This window comes from Aulonocara sp. 'chitande type north' Nkhata Bay, linkage group LG22 (assembly GCF_057382095.1).
Source record: "Aulonocara sp. 'chitande type north' Nkhata Bay isolate Kocher_YH1m ecotype deep benthic linkage group LG22, A_spYH_male_GT1.1, whole genome shotgun sequence".
Classification (NCBI taxonomy): Eukaryota; Metazoa; Chordata; class Actinopteri; order Cichliformes; family Cichlidae; genus Aulonocara; species Aulonocara sp. 'chitande type north' Nkhata Bay.
This window is the reverse complement of record NC_141364.1, coordinates 28,156,753-28,167,622: the sequence shown is the minus strand read 5'-3', so window position 1 is coordinate 28,167,622 and position 10,870 is coordinate 28,156,753.

The window sequence follows — 10,870 nt, the reverse complement described above, 5'->3', positions numbered from 1 at the left end:
GAAAGACATCTACTTTGATGTGTAATCAATTATTGTAAATGTAAATGTTATCAGGAAATGATCAGACAGGAGAGGGTTTTCAGGAAACACTGTTAAATGTTCGGTTTCTATGCCATATGTTAAAACAAGATCTAAAGTGTGATTAAAGTGGTGGGTGGGTTCTTTTACATTTTGAGAGAAACCAATTGAGTCTAATAACAGATTAAATGCCATGTTGAGGCTGTCATTTTTAGCATCTACATGGATGTTAAAATCACCCACAATAATTATTTTATCTGAGCTCAGAACTAAATCAGACAGAAACTCTGTGTAAGGCCCAGGTGGACGATAGATGATAACAAGTAAGACTGGTTTCTGAGTTTTACAGCTGGGGTGGACGAGGCTAAGCATCAGGCTTTCAAATGAATTAAAAGTCTGTCTTGGTCTTTCATTAATTAATAGGCTGGTGTGAAAAATTGCTGCCACACCGCCCCCTCGGCCTGTGCTTCGAGATTTCTGGTAGTTAGAATGACTCGGGGGTGTTGATTCATTTAAACTAACATAATCATCCTGCTGCAACCAGGTTTCTGTAAGGCAGAGTAAATCAATTTGTTGATCAATTATTAAGTCATGTACTAACAGAGACTTGGAGGAGAGAGACCTAATATTTAATAATCCACATTTCACTGTTTTACTCTTTGGTTCAGATGTGGATACTTTATTGTTCTTTCTTTGTAATTGTTTATGTTTAAGTTGTTTGTTGCTGGTTTTTAGTTTGTTTTTTGTCTGTTTGGGAGCTGACACAGTCTCTATGGAGATGGGTTTTTTGGGGGGGTAGCAGGAGGAGAGAAGCTGCAGAGAGGCGTGTAAGACTGCAACTCTGCTTCCTGGTCCCAACTCTGGATAGTCATATTTTGGGGGGTTTAATAAATTTGTCCATATTTCTAGAAATGAGAGCTGCTCCATCCAAAGTGGGATGGATACCGTCTCTCCTAACAAGACCAGGTTTCCTCCAGAAGGTTTGCCAATTATCTATGAAGCCCACATCGTTTCTGGGACACCACTCAGACAGCCAGCAATTTAAGGAGAACATGCGGCTAAACATGGGGAGGGGACCAGAGAAAACTACAGAGTCCGACATTGTTTTGGCAAAGTTGCACACTGATTCAATATTGATTTTAGTGACCTCCGATTGGCGTAACCGGGTGTCATTACTGCCGACATGAATTATGATCTTACTGAATTTACGTTTACCCTTAGCCAGCAGTTTTAAATTTCCTTCAATGTCGCCTGCACTGGTCCCTGGAAGACAATTGACTATGGTTGCCGGTGTCTCTAGCTTCACATGTCTGAGAACAGAATCACCAATTACCAGAGTTTGACCCCCGGCGGGTGTGCCGCCGAGTGGGGAAAAACGGTTAGACACATGAACGGGTTGGTGGTGTACCTGGGGCTTCTGTTTAGGACTATGCTTCCTCCTCACCGTCACCCAGCCGCCCTCTTTCCCCAGCTGCTTGGGGTCTGCCGGGGAACAGCTACGCTATCTTCGGCTGCACCAGCTACAGGGGCCTGGCTAGCCATGGGTGAATGAAGGGTGCGAAGCCGAGTCTCCAATTCAGTAATCCTGGCCTCCAGAGCTGCAAATATGCTACATTTGTTACAGATATCATTACTGGTAAAGGAGGCCGAGGAGTAACTAAACATCTGACACAATGAGCAAGAAAGTGCAGGAGGGACAGGTGAAGTAGCCATGGTGCTAACGAGTCGGCTACGAGCTAAGCTAAGCTAGCGAAACAGTACAGAGACAGTGAGTGAATACTTTGGCTATAAATTAGGTAGTGAGTACACAGAAAGTGTGCTTCGGATGAAGCACGTGAAGATTATACTATGAAAAAGAATGTATTTAAAAGTTGTTAATTAAATTGCTAAGCAAATAAGCTACTCAGAAACACCACTGTGTTTGAGCAGGAACAGGAAGTGATACTCTACCGCAGAGCGAGCGAACACCAAGTGACAGCGCCATGGATAGGAGATCAGAATCAGCTGCCATCAGAAGGTCATTGGTAATCCTTAACAGAGCAGTTGTATTCTTGTTATACTCTGTTTCAACAAAGAAACAAGGTTGTGGAGCACCTATGTCATTTGGCAGTTATTTGTGAAGGAATTTCTGAATTTCTTGTTCAAAACTGTGAGGTTCTGTCTAGATTGTGGCTGTAAATAGATAATGTGAATTTTCCTGCATGCAGACAGGAACAGATTTGCAACGTTCAAAAATTTATCACAGTTAATTACGATATTATCACAAACAGACTGCATGCAATTGGCAACCTGACCCCCTCTTATTCCAAACTGAAAGCTGACAAATAGATTGAGTTTGCCATTTTATCAGTCTTAATACATACTAAAGTCCCTTTGAAGAGGACAACAGATTGCAAGTGGTTGCAGACCCTTTCAACATCTTCAAGGCCACTAGATCAAAGATTCACTGCATATAGTCACAGTGATTTTGGTGCTGTGGTTTCAACCACTCTTTTCCCTAGTGTGACTACAGGGCGAGCAGAATTATTAGGCAAGTTGTATTTTTGAGGAATAATTTTATTATTGAACAACAACCATGTTCTCAATGAACCCAAAAAACTCATTAATATCAAAGCTGAATGTTTTTGGAAGTAGTTTTTAGTTTTAGCTATTTTAGGGGGATATCTGTGTGTGCAGGTGACTATTACTGTGCATCAACATTGCGTGCAGCAGCAACCACAGCCTCCCAGACACTGTTCAGAGAGGTGTACTGTTTTCCCTCCTTGTAAATCTCACATTTGATGATGGACCACAGGTTCTCAATGGGGTTCAGATCAGGTGAACAAGGTGGCCATGTCATTAGTTTTTCTTCTTTTATACCCTTTCTTGCCAGCCACGCTGTGGAGTACTTGGACGCGTGTGATGGAGCATTGTCCTGCATGAAAATCATGTTTTTCTTGAAGAATGCAGACTTCTTCCTGTACCACTGCTTGAAGAAGGTGTCTTCCAGGAACTGGCAGTAGGACTGGGAGTTGAGCTTGACTCCATCCTCAACCCAAAAAGGCCCCACAAGCTCATCTTTGATGATACCAGCCCAAACCAGTACTCCACCTCCACCTTGCTGGCGTCTGAGTCGGACTGGAGCTCTCTGCCCTTTACCAATCCAGCCACGGGCCCATCCATCTGGCCCATCAAGACTCACTCTCATTTCATCAGTCCATAAAACCTTAGAAAAACCAGTATTGAGATATTTCTTGGCCCAGTCTTGACGTTTCAGCTTGTGTGTCTTGTTCAGTGGTGGTCGTCTTTCAGCCTTTCTTACCTTGGCCATGTCTCTGAGTATTGCACACCTTGTGCTTTTGGGCACTCCAGTGATGTTGCAGCTCTGAAATATGGCCAAACTGGTGGCAAGTGGCATCTTGGCAGCTGCACGCTTGACTTTTCTCAGTTCATGGGCAGTTATTTTGCACCTTGGTTTTTCCACACGCTTCTGTTAATAGTCAATAGTCCCTGTTGACTATTTTGAATGAAATGCTTGATTGTTCGATGATCACGCTTCAGAAGCTTTGCAATTTTGAGACTGCTGCATCCCTCTGCAAGATATCTCACTATTTTTGACTTTTCTGAGCCTGTCAAGTCCTTCTTTTGACCCATTTTGCCAAAGGAAAGGACGTTGCCTAACAATTATGCACACCTGATATAGGGTGTTGATGTCATTAGACCACACCCCTTCTCATTACAGAGATGCACATCACCTAATATGCTTAATTGGTAGTAGGCTTTCGAGCCTATACAGCTTGGAGTAAGACAACATGCATGAAGAGGATGATGTGGACAAAATACTCATTTGCCTAATAATTCTGCACTCCCTGTATAGCATAAAGTACAATGGTCGTATGCTGGATTTTAAAAAAAGTGTTCAGTCAGTGTCTAAATTAAACAGAACCATCCACGACTAGGGCAGAAATAAATAAATAAAGATAAGACAAAAACAAAATGTTTTCACAATATTTTGGCTTTAGAATAGTCTTATCTAGTGTAGAACGGTGCAGGATTACTCAATCAAAAAAGAAGAAGAAGAAAAATTGGTCTATCTATTCCATGCAGCTAAGTTTGCTTTATGAGCTGCTGTGTATAAATAAATCTTTCAAGTTACATTTTCCAGTTGGTTAACTTATATTTTTCATTCACTGGAAGTTTCCCTCAGGCGCTTTGGGAAAATATATCAACAAGAGTTTTAACAATTTCAGAATGTTCTTGCATGAAAAAGTGAATGCCAGGCAAGGAGATGACCATTCATTTATGCAGAGTATCTTTTAATCACTTTTTGGAGACCTTGCAGAGATCCTATGATTTTTTTTAAGTATTTTTAAACATTTATGTTATTTCTGTGCATCCTGATTTGGTAACACAAGCACAACATTCAGGCACTAATTTAAAAATATGTATAAAAACAACAGTCCCTGTAATCCATAAGTGGATTCTTACATGAACCGAATAATAATTGGAAATATATTTTGCTGGAACCTTTGGCATCCTTGCTCTGCTTGGAGCTTGGTTGAGGTAAACAACTTTTTATAATTTGGGAAGATACAATTATTCTGCATATAACTAAAAAAAAAAAAAACCTACCCACCACCCAGCCCCATTCATCCATTGACATGCTACTGAAACAACATTCAGAGGGAAGCCAAGAGGATACTGTATTCATGTTGAGAAAACCTAATATTTATTGGCATAATTTCTGGAAGCTGTTTATGTATTCCATACACAATGAAGCTGCTTCTGTGCGTGATGCCATGCTACACGCATTTGCCACTGTAGCTCAAGGTGGCACGGTGTTGCATGAACACAGAATACATTTGCTGTAACCAAGTAAAATTTCAAAAAGGTTGGAAAAAATAAAGGAATCTTTTACTTAAAGTGCCAAATCAACCTACAAGATGTCTCTTGTTGCTTTTTTGAATCTCAAATATTGGTGTTGGGATGCTTAAACAAAGGTTATTTTATTTTATTAAATTAAATTTCAAATTGGAGGAAGTATTTTAACGTTAGCATTAATTATAAAGGTTATATTTATTCATTTATAAAAGGGGATGGTTAGCTCGCATGTTGGTAAAGTAATGTGTGATTAAAATACAGTTACTGAGAGGAAGGCTGTCCTGATTTTGATGTTGAATTTTAGTACATGTTTGGATTTCATCCTTATTCTGGTCTCCCCAGTGTTCCCTCATTATGTGATCAGTCCCCTGTGTAGATGCCAAATCACCTGTTTATGTTCCTTGTGGTGCTTCCTTGTTTGTGGTTAAATGCTTGTTCTTCATGCCTGCTTTGGACATCACATAGCATTTTGATCTTGACCCTGAACTCTGTTTTGTGGACTGTTTGCATCAGCTTGCTTTTTGTTTAATCCATTTTCCTTCCTGCATTTAGGTCCTCTTTATTCCATCCAACCTCCACGGATGATACTTCAGATCCCAGTTAATGTCAAAAAATACTGGATCATGCATAAGTATGATGCTGCACATCCACTGTCTTCCACATATTTTTCATTTATGGAATTATTTTCTATGCATTGATTTAACATAATCAGTTGCTTTCAAATTATTTATTTTTTTAGATGAGGATGAGCAGTAATGACTATACTAACAAAATTACCATGTAATTTTGCCAATTTAGGGATTGAGGAGCATTTAAATATCTGATCCTTGAACCTGATCCTTTTTATTGTAGAGCATATACAATAGCAGCTGCATAGGAAGCAAAATAGGTGTTACAGCTGTTCCTACTGTTTACTGTTCAGTTGTGTGAGTAAAACTCTCATCTTTGCTAAGAGCCCCAGACCCTTCAGGAGGACAGTATCTAGCCGAAACAGAAACTAATTGGTGTTGTGGAGGGCAAGTCCATAGCGTATGACTCATTAAGTTTAGTTTTAATGAACTAGTGTAGTGCATGATTAGGAGTGCAGGACAAAGACCCTCTGCCCTGGCACATTAGTGTGCTTTATAGTCTGACAAGTTGGGAAGCACTTTCTGATGCTATGCATAAATTTTTAGAGAACCTGAGTAGAGCGAGAAAACTTATGTTCCAGGTTAGTTTAATGACAAGCTCCAATGCCCACTTCATTATCAAATAAATCAACAGCTGAGGGTAACAAATAATGATAAAGTTTACAAATGATTTGAAGCAAAGTAAAAAAAGATAGAAAAAACAGCTAGATTTTATGCTAATATGCAGATGTTAGCACTGGTTTATGTCCCAGGAGTTGTGTGTATGATACTCTCCAATCATTATACAAAACACATACATGTTTTTACTCAGCTTACATGCACATTTCAACATTGTATTTTAGTAGATGTTGCAATGTGGTTGCTAGGCAATGAGTGGTTCAGTTCTAAAAAGAAAACAAAGATTTACTGGCAATTAGTTGGAAATGAACATGCTGGCATTGATTTCCCTCCCAGATCTACTTTAATTATGGAGTGTAATGTTAGTGTTGCAGTTCTCTGTAAAAAGATAGCTGACTGATTCCCTCCCAGAGCACCTTGAAGTCACTTTCACGTACTGCTGAAACCTCAGATAAGCAAATTAAACCACTCAGATCAGCAGGATCGGAGGAGGTTGCTGGGAACACTGAACTTGAGATACTGGGACACCACTGGTGATCTAGTTTAGCCAATGTTTGAGGTGAAGATTCACAAATCCCCAGATAAAGCCTCTTAATCTCTATCTTGCTTCTTCTTGGTTTCTATCTGCCTTTCCTATCTATCTATTCCTCTGCAGGGAGTAGAAAGCATTTGAGCCCATTACATCAGCCAATGCAGGTTGGGGGTTGTGCTTTAATCAGATAAAGACAGTAAAAAAAAAATTAAAAAAAAAGAATGCATGGGATAGTTTAATAAAAAACAAAAAAACTATCCTAACAGCAAATAATTAATTCAACAAAATTAAAAGAAATAAATATGCCAGGAACATATTTCAAAAATACCAGTAACTGACTTGTCCCACAGATGAAGCCAGAGTCGTTGGGTAATGCTTGATGACTGCCAACAAGGGAGCAGTTGCCCGCTGGCTGATTTCTTGTTATTTTGCATTTCTCACACTTGCATATTTCAGATCATCAAACACATTTTATGATTACAAAATCAAGTATTTACAAGCTTGATTCTGTAAATACAAAGTCAAGTTTTTTAAATGATGGTGTCACATCGTAAGAGGCAAAAAGCAATCCAAAACCATCCTATGCTTTAAGTAATTGCCCTCTTAACCTAATAAGAGGTTGTGCCACTTTGGTGCTCTCTTCTTTGTGGAATTGTTTTAATTTAGCCACATTGGTGGGTTATTAAGCATGATTGGCTGTTTAAGGTCCTCCCAAAGCATCTCAAATAGATTTAAGACTTGAATTAGGATACTCTAGGATACTCTGAAACCTTCATTTTGTCTTTTTTTAAGCCAGAGGTGAACTTGGTAATGTGTTTCAGATCACTGTCCTGATGCATATTGTTACGTATGTCCTAAAGCAGCAAAACAGTCCCAGAACATCACACTGCCACTACGTTTAAATGCTGGTGTGATGATATGTTAGATTATATGAAAATAAAATACGACACATATGACGATACTACAAATATCTCCTTTTAGGGCTTTGACACCACATTTCTGAGATGACAATAGCTGAGGCAAAGCAGAGAAACTTAAAAACCAACCAATGTTGAATACACTTATCCTGACAAAGCTAACCCCCAATTCAAAGCCACCTAAAAATATTACACAACACATCACTTTATGTCCAAAGACTTGCATCCACAGTATTGTGGAAAACAAGAATTTATGTTACACTCTGAGGCCACACTCAGTGTGTAACTCAGGTAAGTGATGTTTTTGCAATATTTTTTAGCGGACACAGCTGTAGCCAGGCTTCACAGAGAGGTTAAGTGTAAATCTGAGGTAGAGCTGGGCGATAGAACGATAACGATATGTATCGCGATATAACTTTTACTCGATAGAGAAATTAAGCTATCGCGATTGAAGACCTCGCTGCTCTTGTCCTCTTAAAAAAAAAAAAAAAAAAAAAAAAAAGATCAGCCAATCCAAATTAAGTAGCGCAGAGCCGAACCAATCACAGCCGCAGCGTCACGTCGCGTGACTTGTAACGTACAGCACAAGTGCCAAGCCGCACGTGTGTTTGTTTGGGAAGCAGCCAGCGGGTAATGGAGGAAATGAGTGTGCCGACTAGAAAAATCAACCGAGCGTGACCGAAGAGAAAACAGATAATGGTTCCAACGCCGGAGAGATTGTCGAACGGAAGAGCCATAGAAGTTCCGTAGTGTGAAGGTATTTCGGCTATTTCAAGTCTGACAAAAAACAGAGTAGCATGCACTGTAAATTGTGCCGAAAGCAAGTCTGGAAATACAATAAACTGGTGCATGCGTCACACTGTGCGCCACGTTATTGTTTCGGTGAAATGAATTTCTACAATACTGTTAATTCTACTCTCTGCAGTGTTTAAATGCTTACATATACACACAGTTACTGTCCCTCCACACATACGACTCGGTTCTGCTTCTATGCCCCAGCTTTGTTTACTTTTTCCCACCGAGGCTTCTAGACTTCTGATTGGCCAACATTTCTGCACGGTTAGGAATCTAGCGCCACCTGCTGCTTTGGCATGTTCATAGCAGCGTTTTCCTTCATTTCTGCCTTTATGTGTGGACGGGATTATTTTTTAAAACGAAAACGGAAAATCTCCGTTTTCAAAAATACCCGTGTACGTGTGGACGTAGCCTCAGTCTCTGACTGGAAGCGCTAATTCGTCATTCGGCTTTTGTCAGACTAAAGTAACTGTTAAAACTGTTTGAAAAGCTCAGCTATACAACAAGGAGAGATTGAGAATTTCCTTTTAGTTCTCAGTTTATTTGATATTGACAAAAGTTAGTCAGTTTTGTCTGATCTTCTGTAAAACAAACTAAGATTTATTTTTAGAATTAATATTTTGTTTCTAAGTGGAATTGACAATTTAGTCTGTTTCGTTTGTTCTATTTTGAAACTTAAACGCTTTAGCGGCTGCCTTTTGTGTAGTTTGCAATATTTGCCTTTATTTATCTGAAAAAGTCTCATGTTCCTTAAGTACATCTACCCTGTTGAACTTATTATGGGAAATAAATATTTAAATAAAAACAAGCTGCTGATTATTTCACATTTTACTTGTGAGCAACGGCACATTTAAATCTTACAAATATAGTTATTTGGCTTATATCGTGATAGATATCGTTATCGCCTGAAATGAAAAAAACATATCGTGATATGAAAAAATCTCATATCGCCCAGCTCTAATCTGGGGAAGGATTGAATACAGGAAAGAATGCAGTAAAGATTGCATTAACTTATAATATGTACATGTGACAGGCTGGGGATTTATATGAATACAGTTAGTGACTACAGCTCTATATCTCACTTAACTTAACTGGCAACTGTTCTTTCAACACCTGTATTAGTACAGAAGTACAGAAGCCACTTTATATTGGAAATATACAATATACCTCAGTTTTATCTGAATTTAAAAGTAGGAAATTAAAGGTCAACCAGGTCTTTAATAGGTCTTTAATTGGTGTGAGTCATCTGGCTTAATGGATAGACAAACCTGTGTTTCTCCGAAGTTTTTTAGAGGGTGGGTTATGGTGTAGAGTCCTTTTTGAGTTCTTTCCACTTCAGCATGCAATTTCCCAACTTTGTGGGAACAGTTTGGGGAAAACCCCCGCCTGCTTCAACTGGAATATGTGCAAAGTAAGGTCCATAAAGACATGGATGAGCAAGTTTGATGTGAAAGAACTTGACTGGCCTGCACTGTCTTGACCTCAACCCAACAGAAGAGCTTTAGGATGAATTGGAGCAGAGACTGCAACCCAGGCCTTCTCATTCGACATCAGTGTCAATCTCACAAATGTGCTTCTGTAAGAATGATCAAAAATTTCCATAAACACATTCATAAACCTTGTGGAAAGCCTTCCCTGAAGAGTTGAAACATTTTGTAGCTGCAAATGGTCGGCTGAGATCATGATGAAACCTATGGATTAAGAATGGGATGTCACTTAAGTTCATATGCATGTGAAGGCATACGAGTGAATACATTTGGCAATATAGTGTAGCAACAACATATCTCCTTTTTAAGAGTTTTCTGTGTTTTCCTGAACAGATGGTTAATAATGATCCTGTGTAGCAGGTGAAATGACCATGTTACACTCAGTATCCGCAGACTAGTGGAGTGTGTGATACACTGAGCGAGAATAACAATAGTAAAAACCCAGCCTTTGCTATTTCTTCTCTGCTTTTATCTCAGTGCTAACCCACGTCCACAGTTTCAAAGTGAAGCCTACAGCACCAAGATGCAGAGTGCTTTCATACATCTGGCATAAAAGTGAAAGAAACCATTGATCATACTACTGTGTGCCATTATTCACTATCGTTCCCTCAGGTCCATCTCACGGGCACTGAAATTTCTTGAAATTGTACACACATATAAACACACACACATACACACACACATATTAAAAGTTCAATGAAGATAGTAATAAAGACATCTTTCCAACAAATAACTGATACTTTTGATCATAACTTAGTTAACTATACATGTGCACCAATTCTCGTCTCTGCTCAGAGAGATAATTTATGCTCCTTAATAATAATGTATACTTTATTGATCCCCGTGGGGAAATTCCTCTCTGCATTTAACCCATTCACTCAGTGAAGCAGTGAGTAGCCACTATGTAGGGATGGTACCTTGCTCAGGGTACCTCAGGGTAGCCGTTTAGTGGAGTCAAACCCCCGACCTTCCGATCATGTGGCCACCACTCTACCTGCTGAGCTATCACTGCCT